Below are 21252 nucleotides of genomic sequence, written 5' to 3'. Positions count from 1 at the left end.
CTTCGCCTGGTGAAAGTATGGATTCTAGTAACCAGGAAGCTAAGGAGAAGAAGAAGAAGAAAAATAAGCAAGGGGGCAACCAAGAAGTCATTGCTACAGATGCAACTGATGTAGGAAAATCTTCCAACCAACCCCAGAAAGTAAAATTCCCTTACATTTTATGTAAGGGTGACCACCTTCTTCAGAATTGTCCTAGTATTCCTAAGATTTTAGAAGTGTGGTCCATAGGTTCACATCAACCTTTGTCATCAACCTTTCGTGATCATGCTAATGATAACCTTCAACTAGTAACAGTAAAGTTCATGGGAAAAAGGGAAAAGCCAGATTTTCCTATAAGTTGTGTGAAGGTAATCATCCCATTCACCTTTGTCCTCTTATTGATGAAGCTTCCAAAGAGTTGGAAAACCTTACATATTTTCAACCTCGTCTTTTGATTGGGTATCAAAAGCTTTCCCCTGATTCTTCACTAGTTGATCCAATGATTGATCAAAATTAATCTTTGGTCAACCCTTCTCTCTTTGAAAGTGAGTCTCATGAGTCCCTTCTCGACCAACCATTGGTCGCGAAAATGGTAGAATTGACTCCACCTTCAATTAACCATACCTTCCTGGTAGAGAGTGAACCTTATACTGCTCAGGTTCTTCTGGTTTCTTTAGTTTCGAATGAACTGGAGGTAAATCCTCCTGTTCCGAAGGTGAATGAGAGCATTTATCTTATTCCCATCAAGGAAGAGGGTAGATCTCCTATTCCTACGACACCCCTTCCAAGTAGTTTGGTCACTTCTTTTGATTGGAGTCGACTGGCAAGATATCCTCTTCCATCTTATGCGCCTTTCTAGATTACAGTACAAGCTTACCATATGGTCATACCTAGCACAGTCATAGACGAGGGTGCATCTGTTAGCATTATGTCCTCAACTTCTTGGCAATATTTAGGTTCTCCTCAACTTGTCCACGTCACCCATAATTTGTTAGCTTTTAACAAAGGAACCAGTCAGCCATTAGGGATCTTTCCTAAGTTGCCTATTATTTTGGGGGAAAAAGTTTCTATATAGACGTGATGGTTGTCCAAGGTCCTTTAGATTTTAATCTACTCCTTGGTTGTGACTATGTTTATGTCATGGGAGCAATTCTGATGTGTTTCCCGCATGAAGGAAACATTGTGATCATTGATCAACTTACATTCATTGGTCTTGAATCAACTCCCAATCAACCATCATACCTAAGTGGTTCTTATATGCAAGTGGTATCACCCCCGCCACAAGTTAATTACGTGGCCACCTATTCAATTCCCACATCTACTGATGATCTAGTACACCATGTACTGGGGGTATTGGAGCTCGATTTTTCAATTGGATCCCTGAACAGGTATCCCTTCCAAAGTGTTGTTCTCCCATCTGATGAGAACATCTTAGAAGCAATGGAATCTTTTGGTCTGTGAATAGGGATGTGGAATAGAGTTCCTTGTCTTGTGTCAATCTCCTTAAAAAATGAAACAAGGATCGTGGAGTAGAGTTCCCTGTCCTGTGTCAAGCTCGTTAAAAAATGAAACAATGACCATGGAGAAAAGTTCCTTGTCTTATGTCAAGCTCCTTAAAAAATGAAACAAGGGCTGGAGCAGAGTTCCTTGTCTTGTGCCAAGCTCCTTAAAAAATGAAACAAGGGATGTGGAGCAAAGTTCCTTGTCTTGTGTCAAGCTCCTTAAAAAATGAAACAAAGGATATGGATCAGAGTTCCTTTACTTGTGTCAAGCTCCTTAAAAAATGAAACAAAGGATACAAGGATAGTTCTTTTACTATGTCAACCTCGTTAAAAAATGAAATAAGTCCCCATGAGGATAATTCTTTTACTATGTCAACATTGTTACAAAACGAAATAGGTGTCATGAGCATGGTTCTTTTCCTGTGTTAAGCTCATTAAAAAATGAAACAAATCTGCTTCCAATTCGAGTCTTTGATTAGATCTCGTAAAATCCCAGTCGAGTCTTTCACTTGATCTCGTAAGTGAAACTTCATTCCATCTACTTGTTAGTAACCAGTAGTCTACTTAGGTTAATGAAATGAAGATTGAGGGGCATGTACCTCGAATTGAGTCATTATGCCGGGGGCATGCAAACTTATTTCAAGCATATTTTATCTTTCTTTCAAGCTTGTGTAAAAATGAAACCAAATCCAAGCATAGTTTTTCTCATGTTTCAAGCTTGTGAATAATGAAACCATCTTCAAGTATATAGAAGCATAGTTTTTCTTATGTTTCAAGCTGGTGTGAAAATGAAACCATCCCCACTTTAACTCTCATGATTAACGTTTTATCAACGTGTTTTTTCTAGATGAGCCTTGGTTTTTTCATTCCATCGTCACCGTCTCTTTGGCCAATCATAAGCTCTCAATTGGTTGTTTTACCCTTGCCCGAGGAACATCTATGATGAGTGGTCTTATTAGCCAACCTCTTGACCATTACATGTTTTGAACAGTTCCATCATGACAGGAACTAGTTGCTATTCTTTTATACCACTCATTCCTCTAGGTGGGTTCCCCTTTCAACTATTTTCAGACTCCAAAAATATGAAAATATTATTGAGTACTTGTCTTTCCGAACTTGTTAAATTAAATGAATTGACGTCGTCTTAGTATATGTTTACCCCTTTTTCGGGCTGAGATTGACTATTTATGAAAAAGGTACATCTTGATCGACATGGTCAAGAGGTTCTCTTGAATATTGTTTTCTACCTTTTCGTGTTCGAGGGACAAATTATGAAAAGGGACCTGATGGAGTTTTCTTTTTCGTCTCTTTTTTAAACTCTCTAAATACGAAAAAGATACAAAGTTATTCTTCTGTCAAACTCGTGAAATTTTAAACGATGAAAGAATTGTCACCGTGACGAGCCCGAGTTTCTCCTTCCTAGGACTTGTCAAATTACTAGGATGGATTCATTCGAAGGGTGAAATTGTTCGACAAGCATATTGTATCCTCTTCAATATTGTGTAAAAATAAAGAGGTACTCACTAGAAATAGTGGGGGGAAAATTGAAAGTGAAACATCTCTTGTATAGGCATCATGTCCCTCTTAAACATGACACTCATCTGTTTCTCGTGTCGGGTTTGGGACATCCTCACTTAGTCACTTGTCCTTCCAAGTTTGGTTAATCCATTTTACCTCTCATCTGACTATTCTACTTTGTCATTATGAACCTTGGTCCTTTGTTGAGTCAAATGCTGCCACACTCTGGATTCGTGTCGCCAATATGTTCAAGAGAAGTCCTATCTGCAGTCTATTACCTATACATTGTCTGACTCTTTGCTACCATCTTGGATCCTACTCACTTTATTCCTTGTTTTGTGTCGATAATGGGAGACTCCTTATGACTCTCCTTCGATGGGTCACTTCATGTCGACTTCAGCTCATTATCTAGGAAGATGACTTAGAAACTCCCTTTCAGTACCTTACAGCTTGCATGCCTTAATGGCAAGTTATTCGCATCCGACGATAGGTTTTCACTATTGGCCTTCGATTTGGTGATTCCATGAGTGTTCAACTTCAGCTTCGTTATCACATTCACGGATTGACTATCATACCTTGAGAGCCATTTTCATTATGGGTCGTTCCTCTCATGCCTTTTAACGGTCCACATCAATGGCCAATAATCAAGTGGTTTTCTAGCATGTTTTATTGCGACACGTTCATTCGCATGTTAGAATTCATACTTTGATTGGGTTGGGATGGAGTGCAAGACCCTGAGTTTTGTCTGATATAACTCAGTCTACGTGGAGTTATGTATTGTTCATGATTGTACACATGTTTCTTCTACACGGATGGCTATGACCCTACCGTGGGACTTTACATTTATGATGATCCTTCTATATTAGATGGCTGTGTCCATGCCTTGGATCTTAGATTATAGATGAACCTTTTGTATTAGATGGTTGGGCCAATACCATGGATCCTTTCATATAGTCCTTACTATCTGGATGGCTGCGTCCATATTCTTGTTAGGGGAAAATTTCCCAAAAATACTAGAATGGAAAAGCTCTTGAGAAGCTATAATCTTAAGGCTCTGCTACCAATATATTTGAGCACAATTCCAACAATGCAAAATCATAGTCACACATGAATTTTAAGGAAAACCATATACAAATATGAGAAGAGGATTGTCAAAATTGTACGACAGTTTACTTGTTTGTATTATTATATATAAAGTACAAAATTGTGGGGAGAGTGATCAAATTTGACCAAGTCTTGAATAAAATATAAAAAAGTGGCTAAGTGATCAATATAGATTAAGTCACCAAAATGAGTGAAGGAAATTGTAGAAAGTGTACTAAAATACAAAATAGACAAGCACAGATATAACGCATTTTCACACATGTTCACTAGATCAAATCTCATCAGGTTATAACAATATTGTACACTACCTTCATGTAGTTGAATTATAGTTTATGCTCAGTGTTTTGTTGATACTTATCTTTTTCCTTCATGTGGATAGGCCCTAATTACCTTAATATCAACTTGTTAGATCCTAAATTATATTCACTTTCCCAATTAGATACACCATTATGGTGAGGTTATTTTGTGCATATTTTTATTTTATTTTATTTATTTATTTATATATATATATATTTTTATCGCAAGGGTGCTTACCAAATAAAATGCCTCCTCATTTTAAGCCCTTATTAGGGTAATCCTTAAATTTTATTCCTTCAGATTTTCTTGAAATTGAAGTCTCTTAAAAAGCTTTTGCCTTATAAATATAGTGAGTTCATGTCATGGAATATATATTTTATTAACTTGTGTTCTTATCATCTTGTATGCCAAGTTTGGAATGAAGGCAACTTCATTTTTTTATGGTTGTTGCAGGATACGTGAGCATAAGGAATCAATGACTATCTTGCTTTGTGGAACTAGTGGATGTGGCAAGTTGACATTATCTTCTTTATTGATATCTTTAAACACTCTATGTAATACACGTGTTTTCATAGATAATAGTTTAGGTTTGTTCTAAATGAGTAGAAGTAACATTTATTGAACACATTGGTTTAATCCTTGTTGTTAATGTTTTGGTTGTATTGAAACTATGAAGTACATTATGATACTTCTTAGCGTTGTGATCATGACAATGGATTATATTTGTGAAGGGTAAGTAACTTAATGTAGTCCAAATTGCTAGAGAATCCTAAAACTAGCATACTGGAGACAATGTCCTATTAGAGTAGAAATTTTAAAGAAAAGTATACATATAATGCTCATTTTCTCTTTGTTAGGACATTGTAATAAAGAGAAACATAAAGTGGAAAATGAACACATTGTAAATAAACATGTGGCTTCCCAAGAAGAAACAAGATATTTTCTTTCTGAAGAAAAGTCTTTTCCCTAGAGTAGTAACTTAAAGGCAACTAAATACCACTATGTTGTCTTCCATCCACACAATTGCTACATGATTTGTATAGTGTCATATCACCGTTCATTCAATCATTAGTGCACTTTTCTATGCAATTAATAGAGATGCATTTCTATTATGATATTGTCTTGTCAATTCAGAAATTAATCTGTATTTGTTGTCCAAAACAATCCCCAAACTAGGGGACACCATGCTTCTAATAAGAACAAAGAATATAATAAGAAGTAATAATCAATTTGTTTGTAGTTGAATAAGAATGGAGATTAGGTATGCAAAAGTTGTATAATAGGATTGAAGAATACAACCAATATGAATATAATTGGTAGTTCAAGCACAACACCTAGAGAATGCTGAAAATAACATAATGATATAAACTTGTAGTAGTACAACCTTGAAACACATGTATATAACCATGACAAAGGGTACTATGATACAAAATACTAAGTGAGTTTTTCCATGACTAGAAAATTGGAAAACTCAAGAGCTTCTCTCTCGAGAGAGAGAGAGAGAGAGATTTGATAATGAAGCTAATGATGTCAAGCTCTCTTGGGTTTGATTGTTGAGGGTGAGGGGTGATTTGGGCATCATATTGTTGTCAGAGTCCTCTTTTTTTTAGTAGAAAAAAGAAGAACAATTTGATATTGATAGGATTGTTTTACATATTCGACCGGTATTTTACCAGTGGTGTTAGTACAACTTGCTAATGTCCAAAGGATAAAAAACAACATAGATCTTAGTGCCAACAAAAATACCCTACCTCCCAATAGGTTACATTGCTAAGAGACCAGCGACATAAGAATAGAGACAGAGAAAATAGAGGAGTGGCCTTAGCTCAGGCAAAGATTCAAAATGGCAAAAATAAATTAGCAGAGGGCAGAGCTTATAGCTCAAACATCCCCTATCCGCAGATCGCTCCACTTTGGAAGACATCGAAGAACATATACCCAGGAAGCATGGGCACCCCACGTTTGGAAAGAAGGTCTGCTTCAGAGTTTTTCTCCCGGTAGATATGTTGGAAAGAGACCTCCATGAAAGCAGACCTCAGCTCCAAGATCATTTGTGCCCAGTTGCAAAGTGAGGGAACATCTAGAGAATGTCAGCCTTGAATCCATCTGATCACTAAGAGGGAATCTCCAACAACCTTGAGATTGTCTAAGTCCAACCATTTGCAGCATTGGAGGGCACCCCATAAAGCCAATAACTCAACCCGACAATTATCCCCAGCACCAGTGGACCAATAGAATTTGTAGTGGGCAGAGGGATCCAATTTGAGTAAGACACCACAACCACAGTCGCCATCCGAGGAAGCACCATCAAAAAAGAAAATCAGGAATCTGCCATCCAAGTCAACGAATGAGATGGATTTGGATGGGGCTTTGGGGTACCAGGGGCCGACCTCCATGAAGAGAGTCATGATCCGGAGGGAGGTGGACAAAGAGTCGGAGGGAATGTCTTCAAAGATCAGCTTATTTCGAGATAGCCAGATGCCCCACAAGACATGAAGGGGACAACTCTATAAGCAGTGGCTTGCAGAGACCAGGACTCAAAGCAGGCAAGAAAGGAGGAGCAGTCAGAATGGATGTTGATTCCGAGGAGGAGTGGGACCATAATCTAGAGATTAGCAACAAAGGGATAGTGTAGGAATAGATGAAGACAATCCTTAGATTCCAACTGGCAAAGAGAACATCTACCAGGTCCCACAAACCATTTTTTTAGCAGTTGATCCTAGGTGAGGATGTGGTTGTATAAGACCATCCAAGAGAAGCATTTGATTTTTAAAGGGATTTCCCATAGCCAAAATTTGGAGGTGCAGCCCACAAGAGGAAGAGGGGTGATGCTGGAGGAAATATATTCATGCACATCCTTGGCAACAATCTGCCCATTCAGTATCTGACCACCCCAAACGAGCTGATCAGGTCGCATGGTGAATGAGATGCCAACTTGAGTGAGATGATTGCGGAAAGATTCCCATTCAACGGCCAAGGCATCCAGAATGCCTATTTGTTGAGCATGAGGCCAAACCAGAGCATAGAGAGGGAAAGGAATGTCCGATCTGAGGCTGGCCAAATTATGGAACCCCAACTAGATGAGAGTGTGAATCAAGGGGATAAATAATATGTGGCAGCCTGACATACCTTTAATGGCATCCCTGCCAACAAGTATTTGTTGTCCATCACCCACCAACCACCGGAGATTGCTGCATAGCCATGGAACAACATGTTTGAAACTGCCCCAAATATACAATGCATTGGGATTCAATGGCACCCCCAACCGCACCCATCCCTCCAAGCCTTGAAAGTGGATGTATTTAGTGAATAGAATGGTTTGCCAAAGGCCCCCTTCCCTGAAGGCTCGCTACAAATTTGTGGTCAAGCAGGAGATATTGAATCTTTGGTGGTCCATGATGCCCCAACCACCTAACTTGACTGACAAGGAGATTGTGCTAAGAGCCACAAGGTTAAGTTTTCTCTATGGGTACACACCAGACCAAATGAAGTTAGAAACAATGGAGTTTAATTTATGAATAATGGTCTGAGGAATGTAAAAGAGATGCATCCAGAAAACAGTAAGGCCTTGCAACACCGCCTTGGTCATGATGACCCTGCCCCCCAGTGACAACCATTTATGGTCCCATCGAGTGAGCATCTTCTTGAATTTGCAAACGATCTAGTTCTCATCAAGAAATTTTTATTTTGAGGGTTTTAAAAGAGCACCCCAGGTACTTAAAGCCATTAGACAGAGGGCGGGTGGAAATTCCAAATTTGCAATTTCAATAATCTCTTATGTAACTATGTAGGGGTCCAGGTGTATGGTCCTTGGGGGGGGGGGGGGGGGTGTTGGGGGGTGGGGGGGATTTAGGAGTGGGAGATACCCCTAGCATTTGGGGTTGAATGAAAGAAACTCAAAATAGATCTTTGATTTCTCCTCTTTAACTGGGAGCTAATTTGATAGGCGAGAGGTGCCCTTCTTTGGATTTTTTTTGGAGTTGATCTCTCTAATGCTTTGAGGATGTGTGGATTGATGTATGGCTTGATACATTTGACCATTCTCGATGATATTGGCTAGTCTCCTAGAGGGGGAGGCTGAGGAGAGACTTGAGCTCTCACCATTCAACTGTTTGGTGCACTTTGGAACTTTCCTTGCTGCTCTAATATGAGGGATAAACGTGAACATATGAGGTGATTGCCTTGGTCATCCCAAGGTGGGACATGGCACAAGAGATGAAATTTGTGGTTGGAGATCTCCTTGATGAAGAGGGCTAGGCATCTCTGGTCCTGTTAATGGAAGAAAGTAGAGAGGGAGCCCCTCTAGTTCATATAGATTGAATGATAATGCCCTTTGATCATATAGGGGGCACCTAAATATGAGGTGCATCTTTGTTTTCGACTCTTGTAGGTGGCACATATGCCAGATCTTATCAAATCATGGTATATGGCAGTTCTTCTCCATCCAAAGTTGATAAGAACTAAATTTGGAGATGTCCTAAAGGGATCTTGAGTGAGTGCATCCAATGCCTGCTTGTATAAGGGGATTGGATGTTGATGCCATCCTACAACTCCAAAAAGTGCTCTAGGTAGAAGGCCATCTTTGAGCTTAGGCTTGTCAAAGGTGAGGTCGAAGTGACATGAATGTAAAATTTATTGATATCCTCTCTGATAGCTTGATTCAATACCTATTTAATTTGCAAGATATGGCTCAATGCATCAACGAAGAATCTGAATGGGGGAAGGCAGTTTCAGGAGACAATCATCGATTGGAGAAGCCAATATACCTCTAAAAACTAGCCTCATGCATGACATGAATGGAGGTTCAAAGTGAAAGCCTCCAAGGAGCAAAGTGAAATGTATGCTTACCTCTCTCCCCTACCGACAGAGTCTCTATAAGACCTAAAACTATGAAGGTAAGAGACTCTACTACTAGGAGAGAGAGGTGCCCCTCTAAGAAGGAAATGTTAGTTTTTGTGGCACCAGATGTGTTCTATCCTTGCAATTTTGTGGAGAGGCTAGAAAAAACGAGATCTCCAAAACCCAAAAATCGTTTATGGAAATGCCACCTAGAAGTGATTGAATTAGATTATTAGCCAATTTTTAAATATTTCCTTTCTGTGAATGTTCTAGAAACTCACACGGATTGACTTCAAGTTAATCTTAGCCGTTGGAGTCTCAACAAAGGGTTATAAGAAGAAGTCAATGGGCACTTGGAGAAAACACTTGAGAAGTCTGATTTCATGAGAAGATTGTTTTCCAAAGTAGCAGCGGTTAGTTGCCAAAGAGAGAGCCAATGAGATTGAAGCAGTGAGTGAGGGGCAGAGATAGTGATTCGAAGGAAAGCTTTTCCAGATTTGGAGAGGCAACATCTAGAGAGTCAAATTATCCCAGAGAGGCAATGTTGAGGGAAAACACAGTTCGATTTGGAGGAAGGAAAATCATTCTCAGCACCAGAATCCAGGAAGAATTCCCAGAGGGTCAGAGAGGCAATTTTCTCAGCATCCAAAGGTAGAATGAATAATTCAGAGCCCAACCTGAACCAAGCCGTCCATCCAGCTATGTAGAGTAGCGTAGAGGCTAATGCAAAGCTCCAGGTGGCCAAGTTTTGATATGGAAAGCCGAGCCAGAGATTGCTTGTGGGAGAAGGATAATTTCCTTAAGTATTTTTCTCAAGTTTTCTTGCTATTTTGATTTCCAATTGGGCTTTCATAGAGGTACTCAAATTTCACTGCTTCATAATAAATAAAACCCTCATTGCTGCACCAATTATCCTAAGTTGGGTTTTTCGGGACACTGTTTCAAAAATAACTGTTCCATTTTATGTGTGTGCGCTAGAATTTCTTCCAACGTTTATTCTTCCACAGTTTTATTTGTGTATGTTGCAGTTTGAGTTATTCTGTATTTTTTGTAGGACACAATAAATAATTTGTTAAATTTAACTAACAATTAGGAGAATAATTTCTAGTTGCTGCAATAAGATTCCAGGTTTCAGAATTTTCACATGGTACTAGAGCACAGTTGATCAACCAGAGAGCTCAGTAGTGAACGTTGAAGGAGTTTCGTTGTTCACTGTGGGCAGTGGATCGAAACCCCAGAGGCATCACACTCACTTTACCAAGAGGCCAAGTTTCTTGAGGAGATTCTATTTTCTGAGTGAGGGATAGAAAAATTCAATCTCTCCAGATCAATGGATTCTAGAGGCAGAGGGAGCAACCCAGTATTTTTGCAGAGCAGATCTCTAGCTGGACATAGTAGTTTTGTAGAAGTACGTAGTAGTTTTGTAGAAGTTTGCTAGAGAAGAGCTAGCATCGGGTGGAAGAAGAGCACACACTGAGGGAAAATTTTCCTCAGGGAACTTCTAGTCTCAAGAAGTTCAATTTCCATTGCAAACCCGCAGTCGTTGTGAGTAGAGTTTGTCACTCTAGAAGGGAGTGCGCATAGCATAGCAACAACTGAGCAGAAGGGAGGAGGATATTTTCAACATTTGTTGAGATGGCCACTGCTGGACTTCGTAATCAGGGCAAGTTGGATGGAGCTTCCAACTATGTCATCTGGAAGGAAAGGATGTCTTTCCTTTGGATGAATATGGCTTGAAGCCATATATTGATGTAGTGGTAGCAGTGCCCCAGGATGTAGATCAATTGACATAGTACAAAAAGGAGATGGTGAGGGCAAAGAGATTGATCCTAGATGGTGTCCGAGATCATGTTGCATCACACATATCGACCAAGGGAATGACCAAAGAGATGTGGGATACACTTTCCACATTGTACCAGGGAACTTTTGAGCAACAAAAGATGTACTTATAGGAGAAGCTGAGGCTCATCTAGATGCATAAGGGGGAAGGCATAAACTACTTCCTCACTAGGATTCAGGAGGTCCATGACCAATTTTCAGCTATTGGGGTAACGCCTCAACCCACAGAGCTAGTGTGATTGGCACTAAATAGTGTCTCTGAGGAGTGGCAAGTATTTGTCCAAAGTATAATTGGGCATAGATACCTTGCGAAGCAAGGGGAGGAGGAGAATGTGGCCCTCGCATCAAAGGGTCCCAATGGCGAGTATGGCCACTACATTACCTAGTGTCCTCTTAGGAAGAAGTACAAAGTGGAGAAGCAGGACTAGATGACAACTAATGTTGAAATTGATAGGTTGTCCTCCAAGCTGGAGGAAGAATTATCCATGTTTGCAGACATACCTCCAGGAGTGGGGTGGAGAGATTTGGTGTTGTAGCCCTAGAGTGCTACAGATGAGTAGGATCCTTGAGGAGTCCACCTCATGGATAATTACCTTGCTAAAGGGCCCACAATATTTAGTAGTAGGATGGATCAATGGCAATAGATGAAGTCAGAGGCCGAGTGACAGTTGTAGACTAGTAGCAGTTAGATATTGAGAAGTGCAGTGTAGTGTTGGTAGCAGTGTAGCTGGCACAGTGTGGAGTCAGAAGCAACACAAAGTCTTCAGTAGCCAAGGCAGTAGCTAGTAGCAGTTAGGACTCGGGAGATAGATGCATTATACGGATCATAGTTGATTCAGAATTTAGGATGCTTCTCAGTTGCAGTTGTTGCAGTTGTAACAACAACAAATGAGAGGGAGTTGCAGCACAGATGCAATGTTGGCAACAGTTCAATAGGTTCAACAATAGCACAGATGCATGGTATATCATAGTTGCACAGTGGTTGGTGGGCAGCAACAGTGAGACATCAGCAGTGTGACATGAGATGATGCAGAAACAGGGTGCTATGGTGTGCAATAGAGCACTAGAACACATTCTTGGCTAAGAGGGAGTGTCAGTTTTTGTAGCATGTTCTAGAAACTCACACGAATCCACTTCAAGTTAATCCTATCCATCGATTAAGATTTAATCTTGGCCATTGGAGTCCCAACAAAGGATTATAAGAAGAATTTGATGGGAACTTGGAGAAAACACTTGACAAGTTTGATTTCATGAGCAGATCGATTTCTAGAGTAGCAACAGTTAACTGCCGAAGATAGAGCCAATGAGATCGAAGTAGTGAGTGAGGGGCAGAGACAATGATCTGGAGGAAAGATTTTCCAGATCTGGAGAGGCAACAACAAGAGAGCATAATTATCCCATAGAGGTAGCGCTGAGGGACATCATAATTGCTTCAGCAAGGCAGTTTGATTTGGAGGAAGGAAAATCATTCTCAGCTCTAGAAGTCGGGAAGAATTCCCAGAGTGTTGGAGAGGTGATTTCCTCAGCATCCAAAGGCAGAACGACTTCATCAGAGCCTAGTTCGAAGCAAGCAGTCCAGCTAGCTACACAGAGTAGTGCAAAGGTTGACACAAAGCTCTAGGAGGCTGAGTTTTGGTAGGGAAAGTCAAGCTAGAGATTGCTTGTGGAAGAAGGGTAATTCCCTTCAGTATTTTGCTCATATTTTTTGTTGTATGGATTGCCAGTTGGGCTTCCATAGATGTACTCAGATATCACTACTGCACTGATTTTCCCAAGTTGGGTTTTCCTGGGGACATTGGTCCAAGAATAACTGTCATTTTGTGTGTGTGTGTGCTAGCATTTCTTCCAATGTTTATTCTTCCGTAGTTTTATTTGTGTAGGTTGTAGTGTGAGTTATTCAGTATTTGCTGTAGGAAATAGTAAATAAATGGTTAAATTCTATTAAAAATTAGGAGAATAATTTCCAATTGTTGCAATAGGATTCTGGGTTTTGGAATTTTCACATGAAAGAGACCAAGCAGAAAATGCCCTTAAGGCGAAATCAATGGACATTGAACTTCGTTTGAACAACTGGTTGTGGAATCGTTTGCTTGCAACAGATGACACGCTTGAGGAGCAGGGTTTGAACTTTGTCTAGTTTGGCTTAGTCTATCTATAACAAGCTCGATGCCTAGATCTCAGGGCCATAGAGAACTGTGGGTCTCATTATCGCGTCCACGAAGTAGATTTTGGATGAGTGACTTGAAACTAACACTGGAAGCATTATCTCTTAATGAGGGCCAATGAACCATACCCCCTCTATCGAGCTATAAGGCTAGAGGGCTTGCTGCACACCAAAATGAGGCTTTGTGAATTGTATTCCTAAGTAAGTATTCATTCTGGTGATGTCAATCTCTATATATTTTTCCTAGTACTTAGATCAGGTCTATGTATAATTATGATCATAAACACATTGAAATACACACAACTTCAAGCTCTTTTCAAAACGAAAATGTAACAACAATGAATCAATTAAGTATACAAGAATTTTTCAAACCCAAAACTTGTTTTTGTTACTCCTTTAATAAAACATAGGCCTCTCGTACCAGGAATTATGACCCTTACACAACCCTGTACAAGAAAACTAGGGCTTGAAGACAATTTCTTTTGACTATCAATCTCCCTAAGAAGAAGAACAAAATAATAACTTGCTGAAGATGCCCTTGCAAATCAACCCTTTCAGTCCACTTTGTCTTGACACTTGGCAAGTCCTTTGCCACATTTATTCACAGAAAAGTTGCACCATCAAAATCTTTGTGCACTAGATGCTCAATGAGTCTTTGATGCTCCAAATACTTGCATATATCATCTTCCAAGTAGGTCTTCTACTCACAATGTATCGACCTTACAATTCACTATACATTAGCCCTCATACAACTGTCCAAACACTTCTTGGTTGAACAAAGTTCAAATCTTCTACTCAGCAACCTTCCACATCAACGCATGAACCCTCACACCAACAGTCCCACCTTGTCACAAACATAATCACCCTTGAACAACAACTTCTATTCAACTTAGGGTACTTGGCCCTGTTACCCACCACATGTGGGTGACACCCATGAGAAAATTTTTTCTCCTACATTATCTTCAATCGGCAGCCAACAACCCCTTGCAACTGCCAGATAGCTTGATATTCCATCATCTCCGCCACCCGAGCCAACCATAATGCATCCTTGCCCATCAGTCATGATCGTATGTTTGAATGTGGGTCTTTCATTATGTAATTGGGTATTTTTGCTTACTTATCATGGACACTTCTGGGCATGGACTAGTGGGGGGATTCGATGGAAAAATGGGATTGGTTTGTACTCTTGTCCCCTCATCCAACTTGGTGGTTAACCTTGCATCCTAGTCCCGTGGGATTTCCTCTATTGGCTACTAGTTTTAGTAGGGGAACTACAAGGGAAACCCTGATTTTGGTTGTGTGGTCCTGCCTCTCAACATCACATATATCACTCTGCTCGACTCATTACAACCCATTTTCATATATTTCCCATTTGGCTCCACAATTGTCCAATGGGTATGTTGCTCAGTTTTTGTCAAAGTTCCAAGTAAGTGAAAGTACCATTTATTTCAACAAGATCGAATCATCTATCAACAATTTATGTGACATTATAAACCCATTTTGCTAGTTATGTAATCTAAATGATGCTAGTAAGACCATGAATGTATGTAACAACCTAAGTAAGCCTATTATTTTGGCGATAATTTCATCCTAGGAGGTTTTTCGTCTCACTGACTCATTTGTGTTTCTAAACACAAATGGTCGACAGAGTTTTTCCCTCCAACCTCACCCCAAAGCTAGGGTGGAATTCTTCATCAAAGTCTTATGTGAGTCCTAGTGTTGTAGTCGAGTCTTATGTAAAGGATATTTAGGAATAATTCAAGCTAGTTGGCTAAATTATTTTATTACAAATCACTTGGTCTACTAGATCATATTGTGTCGCAGAATTGGGTATGTAATTTGAGGGTCCAAGTTGAATGGGTATTCCCCCTTTGAGGGTTGAATTGTAAATAATATTAAGTAAAAAACATTTTAATGCATGGTCCCTCATACTTAGACACCATGGTTAAAATATTAGAGGTTGGAAAAAATAATTAATCCCCTCAAGTGTCAATTAATTAAATTTGATGGAAAAAATAAGTTAAAATCCCAAGCTGGAAATTTAATTAATTAGTCAAAATTAAAATGTCTTAGGAAAATTAAATTCTCTAGGTGGAAAAATTCGTGGGTCTTAAAAAAATTGAGTTTTGGAGGTCTTACACTAAGGGAATATTAGATATTTCAAGAAAAATTGGACCCTTGGACCTTGGTGGTTAAGTCAACGTTAAATTTTTGAGGAAATTAACTAAAATTAATTAATTTTGAGCTAATAAAAATGGAATTAAATAATAAATTCGAAAATTCCTCAAAAATAAAAATTCAATGTCTAAGATTAAAAGATGATCAAGTATTTTTCGACAACTGAGATTATTTTGATAAGGATCAAGTAAACTAGCCTTTATTTTTCCACTTGGAGGATTTATATATAAATTAGAGTCATTTGAGTCTCCAGCCATCTGATTTATGGCTTAATAAATTGTTGTTGAACCATTGATGTAACACTATTGTCTCGCTTGGAACTTTTATTTCTATTATAATAAAGACTTTGGGGTGCAATTCAAGGTGTTCCATGTTCATTTATTTGTGGTATGTATTGATTACGAGCTTTACTATGTTGTGCTGGTAAATGATAAGATCTGTTTTTTTCATTAGATGGAGATAAGGTCATTATATTGATAGTTTTGGGTTAATCTTAGATGATTTGATTTGCCATATGAGTAACGAATTTTCTTGAGATAAATACATAGTGTTTGCAGGTACTTCAGTCCTTGGTCTCCAAGTTCACAAACTGTGGGCAGGAACCAACTTTGCTTGGATCCTGAATATTTATGTGGTGGATTTAATCTTCGCTAAGGCTATAGTGTGCATTGGGTTTCTAAAGTATATTTTAGCCATTTATCAAAGAAAATATCCATAAAAAATATATTTCTCAAAAATATATTTTTCAAAACCCTTGTATATTTCTAAAATTATTTTGTAAATTATTTTTGGTAATTGGGGTTTTGGGTATTTTATCTCCATTATTTTGCAGGTGAAATCAAGAGAAGAAGCTTGAATACAACTAGATATAGACCCTTGAGGGTAAGATCTAGTCTCTAAATTTTTTTGTAGGGCCAACTAGTGCAATATTTGCAACAAGATTCAGATATGGAAGAGAAAAGTTTTTCTGAAGCAAGGGTTTTATTTTTAGGCCTCCTAGGCTCGGATCCAGTCCTCCTAGGGCCAGCGTCTTCCTTCTCTTGTCCTATGTCATCCATTTAGGCCTCTGCATCATCCTTTATTCCCTTTTCGGGCTGGCCGCAAGCCCTAGGGCTCTCAGCTTTCCCTCTAGGCCTTGCCGCAGGCCCTAGAGGCCCTTCCCTTTCCATTTTCCCTCTCCTTTCTCCTCCATCTCTCCTTCCTCGACCCCTTTATCCCTCCGTTATCCCTCCTCCTCCCTTGCTCAACCCTCATTCTTCTCCCTTTCCCTTCTTCTCCCTTAGTCACAACCCTTTGAATCCAGTGTGTCTTGGCCCCTAAGGTTTTTCCCATCCAGTATGCTTGGATTTTTCAGTTCTTTGATTGGTTGTCTTGATTAATTTGCAAAATTTGTCTCATTGTCTTCAAAGTGAAATATGTTGTGTTCTAGGGTTTCTAGTCAATTGGTCATCACTTGCTGCTTGTTGGTGTCAATGAGATGATGATTTTTCCAAATGATTGAGTGTTTTTTTTCTGTTGAAATCATTGAAAACGTCATTATGCATTTGTTTTAGCTTGTCTTTAGAAATTTACTTTTCATGAAAATGCATTAGATTAGTTGCATTGAAAATTTATTTTTTGAGATTCATCATTGAAAATAGATCACATTTTTTAGTGATTGAAAGCTAAAAACTATATTAGGTGCATCAAATCATTCAAAATGAAAAGAAAGGCATAATTCATATAAGTGCATCTTTGTAAAGTAAAATCATTTTTCTTTCGAAAAACTTGTAGTTAGGATAGTGAAAATTGGAAATCATTTTTTACTTTTGGCATTGCATTTGTAAGACGAAAGTGAAAGTTAGTGGAAGGAATCTTGTTTGATGCATTATTTATTGAGTTTCTTCCCTTGGTTAGTCTAGCTTTCATTGAGGTGGAAAGTTTCCTTTTCTCATATAGCTGCATCTTAGGGATTCAGGTGACATCATTTTGATCCTTAAAACCAAAACTTAATTGCAGATAAACTTAAAATTTAACTCGATTAACCTAACGAGCATTTGGAACTTAACACAAACATTTAGAGGTCTAGGCTAGAGACGTGTTCCGGCGTCTATAAACCTAGCAATTGTCATTAACTGCCTGCATTGTATCCCGAGGGTGAAATCTCGTTCCAGTACGAAAGTATTTCGAAGGTTCTCCAATACTTTCAGGTATATTGGAGGTGCTTCAGTATGGCAAGTATATCGGAACGCTCTCACGAAACGGTTATGCATTAGACAATGCTAACATAGACTTGTGCTCCCCGTACCGCCGAGTATATATTGGGAGACCCCACTGTGTTTCTATCCTTTAGCCATAGGTAACTGAGTTAGCTTCCTTGTAAACGTGATACACCAAACACAACATTCGAGGAGATTGGCTGTTGTACGTTAAGTCCTTGGTTTCAACTAAGGTGTATATAATGGTTCTTGGATACTTGGTAAACCCTTTTGCCTAGATTACACATTTTTAATTTATTTTTGTTAAATTTCTAAAATCAATTAATTGACCGTGGAAAAACATCCTTCCTGTGGAAATACTCCTTAGTAGATCTTAGGTTGATACCAATGGAAAAATTTCCCAGGTCTACCAACTAAGGAAACCCCCTTGACGGGAATCCTAGTCCTTTTCCTTCTTTTGGAAATTTAGGTGCTTCGTATATGGCAACGTTGTCCCTTCCTGGATTGACCATTGGTTTGCTAGTTTGGTTATTTTCGACCTCGGTGATTCCAAGTGTCCAAATTTCTTTTCAACCGAGTTCACCTCCACTTGAACAACATCAACCTCATGTTGATCCTAAAGTTGACCCATCACCTTCTTCGCCTATTTCTTCACCTCATTCTTCCTCGTCGCCTGGTGGAAGACTGGATTCTAGTAGCTAGGAAGCTAAGAAGAAGAAGAAGAGGACGAAGAAGAAGAAGAAAAATAAACAAGGGGGAAACCAAAGGACTATTGTTACCGATGCAACTAATGAAGAAAAATCTTGCAACTAGCTCCAGAAAGTAAAATTCCCTTGCATGTTATGTAAGGGTGACCACCTTCTTCAGAATTGTATAGTATTCCCAAGGTCTTAGAAGTGTGGTCCATAGGTTCACATCAAACTTTTTCATCAACCTCTGGAGATAATGCTGGTGATAAACCTTCAACTAGTGATACTAAAGCCCATGGGAAAAAGGGAAAAGTCAAATTTTCCTGTAAGTTGTGTGAAGGTAATCATCCCATTCACATTTGTCCTCTTATGGATGAAGCTTCCAAAGAGTTGGAAAACCTTATGACTTCCCAACCTTGTCTTCTAGTTCGTTATCGGAAGCTTTCCCCTAATCCTTCACTAGTTGACCCAATGATTGGTCAACAGTCATATTTGGTCAACCTCACTCTCTCTGAAAGTGAGTCTCGTGAGTCCATTCGTAATCAACCATTGGTTGAGAAAATGGTAGACTTAACTCCACCTTCAATTAACCATACCTTTTCAGTAGAGAGTGAACCTCGTACTGCTCAGGTTCTTCTGGTTTCTCTAGTTTTGAATGAACTGGAGGGAAATCCTCTCGTTCCCAAGGTGCATGAAAGAAATTCTCATGTTCCCATAGCGCAAGAGTGCAACTCTCACATTCTTATGACACATCCTTTGAGTAGTTTAGTCACTTATTTTGATTGGAGTCGACTGGCAGGATATCCTCTTCTATCTTATGTGCCTTTCTAGATTACAATACATGCTTACCATATGGCCATACCTAGCACAATCATAGACGAGGGTGCATTTGTTAGCATTTTGTGCTCAACTGATTGGCAAGCTTTAGGTTCTCCTCAGCTTGTCTCCATCACCCAAAATCTATTAGCTTTTAATAGAGGAACTAGTCAACTATTGGTGATCCCTCCTAAGTTTCCTATTACTTTGGGAGGAAAGACTGTCTATATAAACGTGATGGTTGTCCAAGGCTCGTTGGATTTTAATCTACTCCTTGGCTGTGACTATGTTTATGTCATGGGAGCTCTTATCTCTTCCCTCTTTCGAGTGATGTGTTTCCCGCATGAAGGAAGCATTGTGATCATTGATCAACTTACATTCATTGGTCCTGAATAAACTCCCACTCAACCATCATCCCTAAATGGTTCTTATATGCAAGAGGTATCACCCCCGCCACAGGTTAATTACGTGGCTACCTGTTCCATGCCCACATCTACTGATGATCTAGTAGGTGATGTAGTACATCATGTACTGGGGGCATTGGAGCCTGATTTTTCATTTGGATCCCTGGACATATATCCCTTCCAGAATGTTGTTCTCCCATCTGATGAGAACCTCTTGGAAGCCATGGCCTCTTTTGGTTTATGATCAAGTAATGGAGCAGAGTTGCTTGTCTTGTGTCAAGCTCCTTTAAAAATGAAACAAAGGATACGAGGATAGTTCTTTTACTATGTCAACCTCGTTAAAAAATGAAAGAGGTCCCCATGAGTATAGTTCTTTTACTATGTCAACCTTGTTAAAAAATGAAATAGGTCACGAGCATGGTTATTTTCCTATGTCAAGCTCGTTCAAAAATGACACAAATCCCCTTCCAATTTGAGTCTTTGATTAGATCTCGTAAAATCCGAGTTGAGTCTTTCACTTGATCTCGTAAGAGAACCTTCATTCCATCCACCTGTTAGTAACCAGTAGTATACTTAGGTGAATGAAATGAAGCTTGGGGGGCATGTACCTCAAATTGAGTCATTATGCTTGGGGCATGAAAACTCATCTCAAGCATGGTTTATCTTTTTTTCAAACTTGTGTAAAAATGAAACCAAATCCAAGAATAGTTTGTTTCCGTTTCAAGCTTGTGTAAAAATGAAACCAAATCCAAGCATAGTTTTTTCTCATGTTTCAAGCTTGTGAAAAATGAAACCATCTTTAAGTATACTCAAGCATAGTTTCCCATGTTTCAAGATTGTGTAAAAATGAAACCATTCCCACTTTACATCTCGTGATTGCCATCTTTATCAACCTTTTTTGCTAATGAGCCTTGGTTCTTTCATTCCATCTTCACCATATCTTTGGCCGATCATACACTTTCACTTTGTTGTTTTACCCTTGCCTGAGGGACATTTGCGATGAGTGGTCTTAGTATCCAGCTTCTTGACCTTTAAATGTTTTGAGCAATTCCATCATCACCGGAACTGGTTGCTATCCTTTTTATACCACTCGTTCCTCCAAGAGGATTCATCTTTCAACTATTTTCTGACTCTTGAAATATGAAAAGATTACTGAGTACTTGTCATTTCAAACTCGTGTAAATGAATTAACATCATTTTAGTATACATTTACCCATTTTTTGGGCCAGATTGACTATTTACAAAAAAGGTACACCTTGGTCGATATGGTCAAGAGGTTCTCTCAAATATTGTTTTCTACCTTTTCAGGTTCGAGAGACAAATTACGAAAAGGGACATGATGGAGTTTTCTTTTTCGTCTCCTTTTCAAACTCTCTAAATATGAAAAATGTCAGGCCAGGTAGTAACTCCATAAAATTCAATTCATATTATTCCTTTAGGTTGGTCTTTATTATATACATGAGGGAGACTATTCACTTCATCTCCCGATGACTGTTCATATTACTTATTTATTTATTTACATGATATTCACCCAATCCTGATGATTAGGTGTCAACATTCCCCCCCTTAATCTGAAAGGATGTTGGTGAGTCCAAGCATCATTCTGAATTGTTCAAGCTTTTCTCTTCCAAGTGCTTTGGTGAAGATGTCGACAATTTTCTCATTAGTGGAACAATGACGGAGATGGATTGTTTTGGCCTCAACATGATGTTGAATCATATGATA

General features: G+C 39.0%; 1 pseudogene; it reads left to right on the top strand.

Moving 5' to 3' along the window:
* The first annotated feature begins 568 nt into the window (after positions 1 to 568).
* LOC149236246 (callose synthase 3 pseudogene) overlaps positions 569 to 21252 on the top strand; it is a 40855-nt pseudogene continuing 20171 nt past the window's right edge.

The sequence above is a fragment of the Pinus tabuliformis genome, chromosome 8 (genome assembly GCF_031772625.1).
Source record: "Pinus tabuliformis cultivar Carrire ecotype Pingquan chromosome 8, CPIR1, whole genome shotgun sequence".
NCBI lineage: Eukaryota > Viridiplantae > Streptophyta > Pinopsida > Pinales > Pinaceae > Pinus > Pinus tabuliformis.
Note: the sequence above shows the minus strand (reverse complement) of the source record. Positions and strands in the feature narration are given on the sequence as shown.